Here is a 15,000-nt window from a genome sequence, read left to right on the forward strand (position 1 = left end):
GTTAAATCTTATATAAAAAATAATCACGAATTAATCCTAAAATAGTATTAATCTCAACTCCACAAGAAATCCCCAAATCCCCATTCACCATCTAACCAAAAAATCCTCTGCCATTAATCCTACATAAATCCCTTACATGTGCCCAAACCTTCACCTATTAAACGACAGACTGAAACACTAAACCACCTCGTTCAAAATAATTAACAGAGTAAATTTTTTTTTCTCAAAACCTTTAAGTCAATTTTCCCGCCGACAAATTCCGAACCCTATTATTTTTATACTCACGCTGGCTTCTATACTGTGTGATATAGCTAATTAACTTACCTGTAATATTCTGAGCTTTGAGGGTTCGGGACCACTTTGAGGGTTCGGGACCACTTTGAGGGTTCGGGACCACTTTGAGGGTTCGGGACCACTTTGAGGGTTCGGGACCACTTTGAGGGTTCGGGACCAGACCAGGTGTATTTTGTCGAGATTTATTTCTCTCTGTTAATTAGCGTGTTTCAGGACGTGTTTCATTCAGAATAGGTTTTTACCTGATATTGTTAACTTTATCTTTATGAGTTTCGATATAATATTACGTAACCTAACCAAACCTAATCTAACCTAATGTAACCCTAACCTAACCTAACCAAAACTAACGTTAACTAACGTACCCCTAAACTAAGCTAACCTAACACTAACCTTATATAACCTAACATTAACCTTATATAACCTAACATTAACCTTATATAACCTAACACTAACCTTGTATAACCTAACATTAACCTTATATAACCTAACATTAACCTTATATAACCTAACATTAACCTTATATAACCTAACATTAACCTTATATAACCTAACATTAACCTTATATAACCTAACATTAACCTTATATAACCTAACATTAACCTTATATAACCTAACATTAACCTTATATAACCTAACATTAACCTTATATAACCTAACATTAACCTTATATAACCTAACATTAACCTTATATATCCTTAACATTAACCTTATATAACCCAACATTAACCTTATATAACCTAACATTAACCTTATATAACCTAACATTAAATCTTATATAACCTAACATTAACCTTATATAACTCTAACATTAACCTTTCTTTTATATGTAACCTAACACTAACCTTATATAACCTAACATTAACCTTATATAACCTAACATTAACCTTATATAACCTAACATTAACCTTATATAACCTAACATTAACCTTATATAACCTAACATTAACCTTATATAACCTAACATTAACCTTATGAAACGTAATCCTACCTAACACAAACATTAACCTAACGCAACCTAACAGTAACCTAACCTCAGTCCATTTTCATTCATGTTCAAAAGGATTCAAATTTGGAGAGAGTATTTACAAGTTTCCGATCAGGATGAATTGGCGGCTTTGTACTACTGTGTGTGTGTGTGTGTGTGTGTGTGTGTGTGTGTGTGTGTGTGTGTGTGTGTGTGTGTGTGTGTGTGTGTAGACGAGCACTGGGAAAGTTCAGATTCAATCACGCGGCGGCTGTAGGGATCTGTTAAGAAAAAGTTATCGTAAATTCTGGTCATAGAAGTGAAGTTATCTCAGCTGTAGCGAAGTTACGGGAGCTGTAGAGAAGTTACTTCAGTCGTCGTGAAGTTATCTCAGCTGTCTCGACGTTATTCAAGATACAGTAAAGTTACTCAAGCTTTAGTGAAGTGATTATAGCTGTATCGACGTTGCTTAAGCTGTAGCGACACTGTTGACGGTTTCGTGTTGGTATAATATAATATAATATAATATAACTGACGAGTGAACTAAGCTATAACAGGATAATATACAATGTTCTATAACTGAACAATTTAACTCACTCAATTTTCAGGAACGGCAATTAATAACAGGGTTGGCTCCCGTCCACAAAAGGTATCATACGTTTATGGTCAACATCCAACAAGGGTTAAGGTCAGAGGTCACGGAAAAGGTCACTCACTAGGTCAGAGGTCACATAAAAGGTCACACACAAGGTCAAAGGTTACATAAGTCACTCACAGGGTCAGAGGTCACAGAAAATCACTCACTAGGTCAGTCACTCACTATTTTGTCATATTTTCCCCTATTTCGAATTATCTCCCTATTTTTTTCGATTTTTCTGTCTATACTAATAGGAAATACATAGATTTGTCACTATTTATAAATATATTTTTTTTAAATTTAGCCGGTTTTTATTTTATCTTTAAATAATTAATTAACTTATGAAAAACTAAGTAAACCATTTCAGACACACACACACACACACACACACACACACACACACACACACACACACACACACACACACCACCACGTTTCACTCTGGTCACTTCCCTTCACACACACACACACACACACACACACACACACACACACACACACACACACACACACACACACACACACACACACACACACACACACACACACACACACACACACACACCATTAAATTCTATAGTCCATCAGCATCAGTTAATGTCGAATAAGAATGTTTTCAATGTTTTTATTTTTCTGAATTTGGAACAGAATGTTGATGTTAAGATAACTATTAGATGATGATGATGAGAGAGAGAGAGTCTTGGACCTTGTCACTTACGCCTCAACCTTCTCATTTACTCTCAATCCCTCTCATCCTCTCCTTCCCTCTCACACTATATATCTCCTTCACCCCTATCTTTTTTATCTTTCTCTATCTCTCAATCTCTCACCTCCCTCTCTCATTCTCTCTTATCCTTCTCCCTCTCTCCTTCTCCCAGCTTCTGCCTTAACTCAGCCATCTCCCAAAGGGGTCGACTTCCTCCCCCTCCCTCCTCCCGTCCCCTCCCTTTCTTGGTCTATGTTGAGGGCAATTTGTATACACACACACACATACACACACACACACACTTGACCCGTATTACGATGGCGCTGGTCAGACTGTTAATTTCAGTTTTCACCGCAAGATGACGCCACCATCACGTTTTCTGTGAATGACAACAATCCGGTGTATCAAAGTCCTCTTTTCGTGGCCGCTGTTTCAAAAGCTGGAGTGTTATTTGCGTGCTTTAACACATCCAAAGTTGATCGTTTAATCTCATCCCTCATCCCCCTCCTTCCTCCCTAAATATGAAATTCGCTGCACAACTGGACACTGGCCAACAAAGAGCATAGTCCTCCTTTGATGTGGGATTTCCCGTTTTCTGTGAGAGTGGCCACTAACTCTGACCTAGACGCGAAACTCTGGCCATTTATTGGTGATGGTGTCCCTTCACGGGGTTGCCACCTCTCGCCACACACTACCACTCTTACACAAACACGCGCTCAGACAATCAACGCGGATGATTGCATTCTCAAAAAACTCGCGCGTTCAGCATTTAACCTTTTAAACTACGACTCAGTGAAGGCGATTCTAGTTACAGTTGTAGTAGCATTTTCCTTTTCATTCTACGACAAAGAATAGGTGAGGTTAAGTTAGGTTAGGTTGTATTAGATTACATTACGATAGGTTAGGTTTGGTTTGATGACGTTAAGGTAAACATTGGTAACTTACTCATCAGGTGAAATAAACTGGGGTGACTATACTTACGGTGATTCTACAAACAGTAAAGTCTCAGAGTAACTTGACTCCCTATTCTTACCTGCCATCTAGAGATAGAATCTGGTATGAGCGTCTCACCTCAACGGTTAGGAGGAAACATTGGACATAACAACTTTGGCGAATTCCTGGTCGCTTGAACGTGAGATATATGTTTGATTAACTTGTTTTTACCTCCTGTGTGTGTGTGTGTGTGTGTGTGTGTGTGTGTGTGTGTGTGTGTGTGTGTGTGTGTGTGTGTGTGTGTGTGTATTTCTGCTTCCATACGTAAATACTATAAACATTACACTATTCCGAGACAATTTCTCTAGGTACACTATTTTCGAAACATTATTTTGAGGTGTTTTTCATAACCAGAGTTTTTCGAGACAGATTATCCGGGAACTTTTTTTCTCTGGCAACACTCGCAGTATAACCTGACGTTAGAGGTAAAACTGCAAGCGTCGGTCCTACAAACTGTTATGATTATTGTTATTTCCTGTTTATAATGTGTATCTCCTGAGCCTGTACGATAACTCCTCTACCATCCACTGGCAGCCACAACAGATTAAACCTTCTCTCGCAAATTGTATGTATTTTATGTGTATTAAAATAACACGATACATACATACATACAAACATACGCTTGAACTGTCCTTCATCTGGCAACATCATCTACTCATCTCATTGGCTAGTCTCTCTCAGAACTCTCCGCCAATTAGAGACGAAGTTGTGAATGCAAACAACGCTGATTGGTCGAGTTTGAGAGCTTGTTTATGGTATTGAGGTAATGTGTTATAATGATAGTTAGAGGTTATAAGGTGACGTCACTGTCAAACACATCCTATCAACGGCACTGAATCACAGGAATAACAAAACTATCCTACCTAATCCTAAATCAACCTGGAACTAACCATGACATCCAAACGAATCTATAATCTATCCTGGATTGGAAAATGGCATCTTATACTAATCTCAACATCTCACCTATCTCACCAGCTACATGGAGGATGACAGGTAATCCTTATAGTAGGATCGTGGCAGGAATTAATCCGCCTGGTGGAGATTTACATAACTAATAGGATCAAGCACTGACGCCTCATGTTGATGGTAAATTTCTTCATTTTTTTTAAGGTGTCTGAGCGTCATGGTGTATTGACAGTGAAAAAATAACAACATGATTTTTATGTGTCATGAGGCCCCGGTCACAGCATAACGAGCATAACTCTTTGGGCCCCGGTAGCAGCATAACGAGCTCAACACTTTGGGCCCCGGTACCAGCATAACGAGCTCAACACTTTGGGCCCCAGTCACAGCTTAAGTCTTAATATTATGGGTCCCGGTCACGGCATAAGATTTTAAAGTTATGTTCCCTTGTGACAGCAAACTGCCTTTAATGTTGTGGACCCCCGGGCAGAGCATAATGACTTCAATGTGTTAGGCCCTGGGGAGAGCATAATGGCTTTAATGTTTTCGTTCCGGGGATAGTGGCTTTAAGTTATTGATCCCAGTTAAGGCATAATGCTGTTAAAGTTATGGGCCCTGTCCACAGCATGATAACCAGAGTAGTGAAAGGTTCTGTCCACAACACAACAGCTGAAGGCATAATGTAGTGTAATGTTTTCTCGACCAGGCTGTACTAACATTGTGTCCAATATCATAACGTGGCTCTTGGGGCTGCGTGTTACATAATAATGACGTGTGATAATGCTCGGTCAGTGTCGTCCACATAATAATGATGTGTGATAATGCTCGGTCAGTGTCGTCCACATAATAATGACGTGTGATAATGCTCGGTCAGTGTCGTCCACATAATAATGACGTGTGATAATGCTCGGTCAGTGTCGTCCACATAATAATGCTATACAGGGATGAACAACGTCTGCAGCATCATAACAAAGCTTGAGGTGGTCCCTTTCTCAAGCACAATGGCCTTAAACTCAGCCATGCAGACAGAATAATGATATGTGATCACGCCTGGCCCCAGCGTCCACCACTACTGAGCCGCGTCCGCTGCATAATGGTCCGGGGAGTAAGGCGGGCCACGTCAGGGGAATAATAGCCTATAGTGGTGGGCCCCGTCACCAGCATAATGATATCTGGTAACAGCGTGATAATGTTGCAGTAATGTCCGTAAACAATAGTGTGGTGGGCCCCTCCTGAAGCATAAAACCCTACACTTTAGGTCTGGATGCAACACTCTCACCCTGTATGAAGCAACAAGGTCTAAATGGGTCTTGTCTATAATATGGTTTAAGTGTCTTGTCTGGAACACAATGGCTTACAGTAGATCTTGCTCGGATCACAAGAGCCACCAGGAGCCCTATACAGAACATAACAGCCTATATTACGGAGCCCTATCCAAGGCATAGCACCCTGCAGTGCGGAGCCCCACAGGAAGCATAATCTACTCGATCGAGGGACTATCCAAGCATAACATCCTACAGGGTGGAGCCCTGTTGGCAGCATAGTACCCTCATGTGGTGGCGGCCCTGTCCAGAGCATAACACCCTACAGGGTGAAGCCCTGTTGGGAGCATAATGGTGTGAACATTGATCCCGGGCGACTCCCACACCCCCACGTGATCCACCAGACATTTCATTACCGAGACTAAATGTTATGATGAGGCTCTTTCTCTTGTTTACTCTCTCTCTCTTGTTAACTTTCTATCTTCAGTCTTTCTCTGTTTTTGTAGACTCTCTCTCTCTCTCTCTCTCTAATAAACACCGTCCAGGCACAGCACAAAGACTTCAGCTTCAGGTCAGATAAGGCAGCTATAGCGATAACTTCTAACCTGTGTGTGTGTGTGTGTGTGTGTGTGTGTGATTCGATATTCCTATTCCACTAATTTTCTTTCTTCTTTCCCTTCCTCTCATCACCAGTACCTCAACACAAGTCATCACCAGTACCTCAACACAAGTCATCACCAGTACCTCAACACAAGTCATCACCAGTACCTCAACACAAGTCATCACCAGTACCTCAACACAAGTCATCACCGATACCTCAACACAAGGTCCCAATTAACCAATAATCCTATTACACCTGCAACACCTATTTCAACAATTACACCAATCCTATTTCCTAACACCACTGTACGCAAACACATACCAAACCCATTTCCGCTATATCGCCTAACATTGATGATGAGCAAAAGCCTATTTTCACTTAAGCTCCATTATAGCCAATTACTGGAATTTCATCCCGGGGAAACAGCTGATTATGATCTATTAATGAAATCATATCGAGAAAGGTTGATTCAGTATGCAAAGCCCATTTCTCTGACTCTCCACCCATTTCTCTACCTCTCCACCCATTTATAAACCCCCCCACCCATTCCATCCAACTCCCAACCTATTTCTCTGGACACCAATTCTACAGATCTCTATTAAAAGAAAATCCCCTTGACAATAGGATATCAACTGAGGGAAAAATACCCGACCTTGTACATCCCGATGAAACCAAACTCCTCTGACCTGTATTATCACTCTTAATGACACCTATTACTCCACACTATTAGGGAGGATTGGTCACTTAGATCACCCATTAAGGGAATGTACCGCTGTGTAAGTTTAAACCCATTAGCTTAGACTAGAGGGAGTTGGAAGAGACCTGGAGGAATTTTCTGTAAGGGGTAACTAATGGTGTATGATAGCGATGTTTTTTTATTGAGTTAAGATCGTATGTAAATAAGAGAGTAGAGGGTTAAAGGTTAGTTCAGGTGATTACAGGTGAGGTGGGAGTGGGAGTGGGTGACGGAGAGGGAAGAGAGGAGTGGTGAAGGAGGGGCAGAGGGCAAGGGGATGAAGGAAAGGAGAAGGGGGTGGAGAGGGGTGATTCTACTACTACAAGGACGCGTATTGTCACCTCTTCGTAGTAACACCATAACACACTCATCACCACACACTCACTGACCACCACACCACAATCACCACTACACCCCCCCCCCTCTACTGTCTCTACCGTACTACACCTTAGACAGAGATTTGTAACACGTCCTGACACACGCTACTGTCTGTGTCACAAGACTGATGACATACAGGTGAGACTGGACGAACAGGTGGACAGAAATACAAGAGATAAAGAGATAGAGGAGAGACAACGTAGACAGGTGGAGACACACACACACACACACACACACACACACACACACACACACACACACACACACACACACACAACACTTACCACCCACGTTTCATTACCTCTGGTCATGTACCTTACCTTCACACACACACACACACACACACACACACACACACACACACACACACACACACACACACACACTCTACCACCAATCTTCTAAGCATAGGTGAAGAATATTATTGAGAAAGTCTACGGTCTTACCACCCACGTTTCACTACCTCTGGTCATGTACCTTAACCTTCACACACACACACGTACACACACACACACACACACACACACACACACACACACACACACACACACACACACACACAGTCCTAACTAGATCTCCTCAGACACAATGCTCCCCCCTCCTGTAATCCAAACTACGACCATAACCACAATAAACTACACCTGAAAGAAGATTAAATAATTACTGAATGATAAGATTACCGTAACGAGGTCTGGTGTAGTTACGGTGGAAGATGGTGATTGTGGTGTGGTTATTGGTGGACTTTTTCTCTCCAAGCTGTAATATTATCAACAACTACGAGTATTAACAGCAGTAATGTGTACAGCATCTCTCTCTCTCTCTCTCTCTCTCTCTCTCTCTCTCTCTCTCTCTCTCTCTCTCTCTCATCTTTCCTTCTTCCACCTCTTCCCAATTCTAACTTTCTCCCATTTTCCTCACCTTCCTTCAACCCTTCTCTCTTGCCTCTCCCCATTCTTAACTTCCCCTCTACCTCCCTCACCTTCTTCCCCACTTTCCCCAACCCCATCATCTCTCCCCTCTCCCCCATCCCTCCCCAACGCTTCTCTCCACCCTCACCTCCACAATCTTTATTTAGCTTCTCCCTCTTTATCACCTCGCCCTCTCCCACACTCTGACCCCTCGCCCTCTCTTACACTTTTACCCCTCGCCCTCCTCGTCTCTCACCCCCTCGCCCCTCTCCCCTCGCCCCGCCACGAACCTTTATGTGCAAACTTCCCAACTAAACCTGCATCACCCCTTAGCCTAAACTACCTCCCAAAGTCCACTAACCTGTTTTAGGAGACGCTGTTGTCTCCTTCCTGAGAATCTGATTCCCTCTGAGTGGCAAAGAATGGGTTTTGATCTCCCTTACTGGTATATAATGTGTTCTGATCTACTTTAATGGTTAATAATAGGATCTGATCTACGTTAATGGCATCTGATCTCCCTTTAATACCATCCACGTAGCTAAATATGTAAAGGGTAAATAGTAACTGTAGACATATGCTAATTAAACACACTGATTCACACGGTGTACACAGGTATGTTTAGGTACAATAGTGTATTATAAATTTGTGATGTAATTAGTTACTCAAATTTATGGATATGTGTGTGTGTGTGTGTGTGTGTGTGTGTGTGTGTGTGTGTGTGTGTGTGTGTGTGTGTGTGTGTGTGTGTGTGTGTGTGTGTGTGTGTGTGTGTGTGTGTGTGTGTGTGTGTGTGTGTTTCCATCTAGTCTCTTTCATGGTCTGTCTTTGTCCGGCTCTGTCTGTCTGTTTGTTTACCTCTTGTCCCCCCCTCTCTCTCTCTTACTTCCTTCTTCCCTTTCTATCTCTTCATCTCCTTTCGCCCTCTCTACCTCTCTATATCTCCCTCAAACACACACACACACACACACACACACACACACACACACATTAATACCAGGATGATGGATGTCTCTTGCCAGACTTTCCTCACATTTACGGTCTTAGTCCAGCCCCCGGCCACGCCTCCATCCCCTTCACGGCCACTCAATGAGACTTCTTGGGCCACTCACTGAGCATTGTAGGCAGTTATTGGGCCACTCACTGAGCGTTCTATGACCACTAAAAATGCCTTTTGGGATATTTTCTTGAATATTTCATGGCGACGTCAGAAGCATTTCAGTAAAGTGTTCAGTAGACTTATGTAAGGTTTCATGACCACTCACTGAGCACTGATGGTACTCACTGAGCCCTAGGGCCACTCACTGAATCCCATGACCACTCAGTGAGCACTATGGTCACTTACTGTGCATTAGGGCCACTTAGGTACTTAATAAGCATCTTACAGCACTCAGTCAGGCATTTAAGGCCACTTACTGAGCATTTTAGGGCCACTCATTGAGCATTTTCGGGCCACTCACTGAGCATTTTAAGGACACCCACTAAACGTTTTAGGGCCACTCAGCCAGCGTTACATCCGAGGAGTGGACACAATTCTAATACCAGCGTTACTCAGTGCTGCTTATCAGGTGATAGTTTGTGATAAGACTGTGTGTGTGTGTATGTGTGTGTGTGTGTGTGTGTGTGTGTGTGTGTGTGTGTGTGCGTGTGAAGGACGTCATGCAAGTAACAGTCATTAAAACATTAAGTCACCCATCATGTCCTCTCCTATATCCTCCTCCTCCCTCTCCCACCCTTTCTCCCTCCATTCTTCTCTCCCCATTCTTCCTCTTCTCTCCCTTTCTCCCTCCTCCTCACTCCACTGCTCCTCCCTTCCTACTATTAAAAAAAACGATACAGCGCGTAATATGTTTTAGGGCCACTCAGGGAGCGTTTTACTAGAGAAGATATCATCGGGCCAGTCAGTAAGCGTTTTAAACACGAGCGGCTCAACTAGGATCCCTCAGTAAAGACATTTTATGCGAATTCATATTAAGGCCACTCAGTAAGCGTATTTTACACCAGGAGTTACCCAAGAGCCAATCAGATGGCGCTTTACATGATAATTTATTCCAGGGCCGCGCAATAAGCAGTTCACATGAGGAGCTTTACTACTGCTATTCAGACAACGATTTACAAGTGAAGGTATAGAAGGGCCACTCATCAAGCACTTGGTAAGAGAGGCTATGATACCACTCATTGAGCATTTTGCAAGAGAAGTTATACTTGGGGGCCACTCACTGAGCATTAATTATGCACTTCAGGGGTCATTAATTAACCATATCAAGAGCCATTAATTATACAGTACAGGAACCATTAATTATACAGTACAGGAACTATTAATTATACAGTACAGGAACCATTAATTATACAGTACAGGAACCATTAATTATACAGTACAGGAACCATTAATTATACAGTTCAGGAACCATTTTATTCACTTCAGGAACCATTAATTATTCACTTCAGAAGGTATTCAGTGACTTAGTTCGGATTCATTTAATATTTCAGAATCTATTACAAAAGTTTCGGTAACCTCCCCATAACGGTGTCAAGGTCCATTTAAAGTTTTAGAAACCATTCAATAAACTTTTCATGATAGACTCAGTAACTCCTGTTTTAATCATCTATAAACGTTTCAGGAGCTATATAACCAACGTTTTTGTTAAGTATTTCATTAGCAGTCTATAAATGCCTCTGGAGCTATTCAGTGATTTTTTGGGGAATTATTGAGTAAACGTTTTTGAAGATATTCAGTGAACGATTTTGGAATTATTCATTGAACGCTCCTGGAGTTATTCAGTGAACGTTCCTGGAGTTATTCAGTGAACGTTCCTGGAGTTATTCAGTGAACGTTCCTGGAGTTATTCAGTGAACGTTCCTGGAGTTATTCAGTGAACGTTCCTGGAGTTATTCAGTGAACGTTTTTGGAATTATTCTGTGAAAATTCCTGGAGGTATTCAGTGGGAACCAAGAATGTGTAGGTGAGCCGCTAAGAACGTAACTCACCTGTGAGGTATTGGCCGCCACTCCATTACCGTCCTGCCCGAGAAATCCCATTAAGGCCACTCAACAAGCGTTTCATCGGCAAAGAGGCAATGAGGGCCACTCAATAAGCCTCATTCCCATGAATTATAGGGGCCACTCAACAGACGTTACATTTATTAAGTACAGGGGCCACTCAACAAGGGTTACTTCTGTTAAGTACGGGGCCCTATATACTTTATGGACGTAACGCCTATTCAGTGGCCCTTGTATTTAACAAATGCAACGCCCGCTGAGTGGCCCATGTACTTCATAACTCACTCAACAGTCATTATACATACAGCATGGAGGCCACTCAACAGGCGTTTCATCTGTTAACTATACCGGGTACTCAGCAAGCATTCCTCCTGTGAAATATATGGGCCACTCAACAAGCATTACATCTGTGAAATATATGGGCCACTCAACGAGCTTTACATTAGTGAAATATATAGGCCACTCAACGAGCAATCCCGTAAATTAGTGTTGAAGCGTCAGACATATACGACTTTGAAATTTAATGAACTTCACTGTGAACACAAAACCCGAACACACTTCAATCAGGTAATAACTGTACCTGTACTTTATACCTACATCACCTGTCTACCTGATAATTACCTAAACATCACCTGTCTACCTGATAATTACCTAAACATCACCTGTCTACATGATAATTACCTAAACATCACTTTTTTTTTTTTTTAGGTTAAGGTGGGGAATGGATGGAAGGCATGCTGGGGCTCAAGGCACAGCCAGACATGAGGGATGGAGAAGTCACAACATATAGTCGTGGGGGGAAAGGTTGGAAAAGAAGTTTAATGAGTTAAACAGAGAGGGACGACACCCCTTGTTTTACATATTACAGAGTTTGTTGGCTAACTAAGCTAACCTAGGATTTAGAATGAGGTTCCACAATGGTTATTTTAGTAGACATTGACTAGATTGATTTTACAATTACAAGTTTATTAACATCTTATACTGTATTACGTTATGGACTCACTTGATTGTGACTTGTTAAATGTGAATTTATATCATCTAAGTTTTAATCTAAGGTGGATCACTGTGGCGGACATAGATGGGTCGCGGGTTGGGTTGTTGTAGTGCGGGCAGACTCCGGGGCCACCAGGCGTGGGGTCTCCCTCCGTTGATGTCTTCCCCGCGTAGGTGGTCTGGGCTGTGAGGGTCGTCCAGGAGCTTGTCCCAAACCTTCTTCCCTAGGCGATGGAACCTGACGTTGAGGGCCTCTGTTTTATTTCTTAGGTGGATGGTTTCCACTGTCTCCTGGTAGGGTGGCGCTTGGCCACTGGCTGACCTCAAACACTTGTTTTGGAAGCTCTGTAGTTGTTGTAGTCTCGTCTTCCCGAGTGTGACGAGTGGTATAGATGGGTACTCCAACACAGGCCTCACCAGCGCTTTGTACAGGTGGACTTGTATCTTCTCAGGCATCAATTTAAAACGTTTTAATTTGGCTGCGGCGACTTTGGCTTTATTTAGTCTGTCCTTCACGTGGGGAATGATGCCCGTCCGAGAGATGATGAGGCCGAACAACCTGCCTTGTTTAGAGTACTCAATCTCTTCGTCGTCGATCATCAATGGCGCCGGCTTGAATTTGGTTATGGGTATGACCTCAAATTTCGTTTTGTTTGTTTTTATTTTCCATTTACTTTCATACTCCGAGATCTCCTCTATTGCCCGAGCAGTGAGTCGCGCCATCCTTGCCGTGGACCTTCCTGGGCAGGTGACGATCTGTGTTACATCGTCGACATACATGACGTACTCGCTGCCGACGATTGGGGGTGGCACCTGTCTACCTGTCCCCTTGACCATTAACATCGTCAATTACAAAGGTATTTAAGAAAGCCTTGAGCGAACAATAACAAACATTCCACTCAGCAAGCATACCATTATTCCACTCAGCAAGCATACCATTATTCCACTCAGCGAGCATACCATTATTCCACTCAGCGAGCATAGTAACGGCGAAACATTAGCTGTAGACAACATACGGAGAATTTACCAAGCATATAACGGAGATATTAGCTTAGCGAAACTTTCCAGCGGGTATATAACGTAGTGTAGAGGAGAACGTTAAATTTCACGACCCAGTAAACAACATCTTATTGACTCAGTGAACTGCTAACGTGGAGGAGTTACTTTTAAAATCACTCGAGTATGTCATCAGGTCATCGTCCTCAAGGGGTTAAGTTATCGTCATCAAGGGGTTAAGTTATCGTCATCAAGGGGTTAAGTTATCGTCATCAAGGGGTTAAGTTATCGTCATCAAGGGGTTAAGTTATCGTACTCAAGGGGTTAAGTCATCGTACTCACGGGGCTAAGTCATCAGATACTGTAAATAAGACGTGTACAGTTTCAAGGTACCATCCACTGAGCATAACCCTACTATAAAAGGTGAATTAACTGTCTTTAACAACTCACTGACTGTTACTGACGACATAGCTTTAAAGTTTGTAATATAATCATTTTGCCAAACAACCTGAGCCACTCACTGAGCATTATCGTCAGTTTCACGGCTCCTGGCACCACTCACCAAGCATTAAAAACATCTTTAAGAGGAACCCATCTGGCTCAAACAACGGCTCCTTAGTTCTAAGTGACACTCATCTAACATATTCAGAAGAGGTAAACACTCAGTCACTCAGTATTACACGAACATGAATCAGCAAATCTTGACACTCAGTGAGCATTACCATGGTAACGTAGCTCCAGGCGCACTCACCGAGCATAATAAGAAATAAAAGGAAATTCAACACCCTGGAGCCATCGTGCGAGAATCACAATGACGGGTTACCTCTAAAGGGCCCCGCACTGAGCATTACAATGGTATGACGTCACGGGTATAAGAGCCATTCACCGAGCAGAACCACGATGACATGTATACAGAGGCCAATCACAGAGCATTACCATACGTCATAGGTACAGGAGCCAATAACTAAGCATATACAGTATTCCAAAAGGTAAACAAACAAACACTGTAAACTAAACACCACACATCATAAGATGAGAGCTTCGAGACACCACTCATTGAGCATTACAAAAGGTAAACAAACACTATGGGCCACTCAGTGAGGTTATTACTCAAATGGGAAACAAACAACCCTACAGTACTGACCAAACACCAGACAATGACCGCTCGGGGTGCCACTCATCGATAATTACAACGGCAACAAACCATTTTCGGAGCCACTCACTGAGCATTACCCAAAATGTAAACAAACACAAAGGTCCACTTACCGAGCATTCCTACCGGGAACTCATTGGGGCCCCCGTCAGTGGGCCCCACGACGGACTGAGTCACTATCCATACGTAGTTCTTGCCGGTGAGGCCCAACACCTCGGCGGAGCGCATGATGAAGCGAGCCTCCTCCTTGGTGGAGTACAGCAGCATGATCCTCGCCTCACTGTCTGCCACAATGGCCAGGTCTTCCTCCGGCTCGTTGATCAACACAGTGTCGATGACGGTGAACCTGCGGGAGGAGGGTGTTAGTGGTGGTGAACCTGCGGGAGGAGGGTGTTAGTGGTGGTGAACCTGCGGGAGGAGGGTGTTAGTGGTGGTGAACCTGTGGGAGGAGGGTGTTAGTGGTTGTGAACCTGCGGGAG

This window comes from Homarus americanus, unplaced genomic scaffold, assembly GCF_018991925.1.
Source record: "Homarus americanus isolate GMGI-L3 unplaced genomic scaffold, GMGI_Hamer_2.0 scaffold5777, whole genome shotgun sequence".
NCBI lineage: Eukaryota > Metazoa > Arthropoda > Malacostraca > Decapoda > Nephropidae > Homarus > Homarus americanus.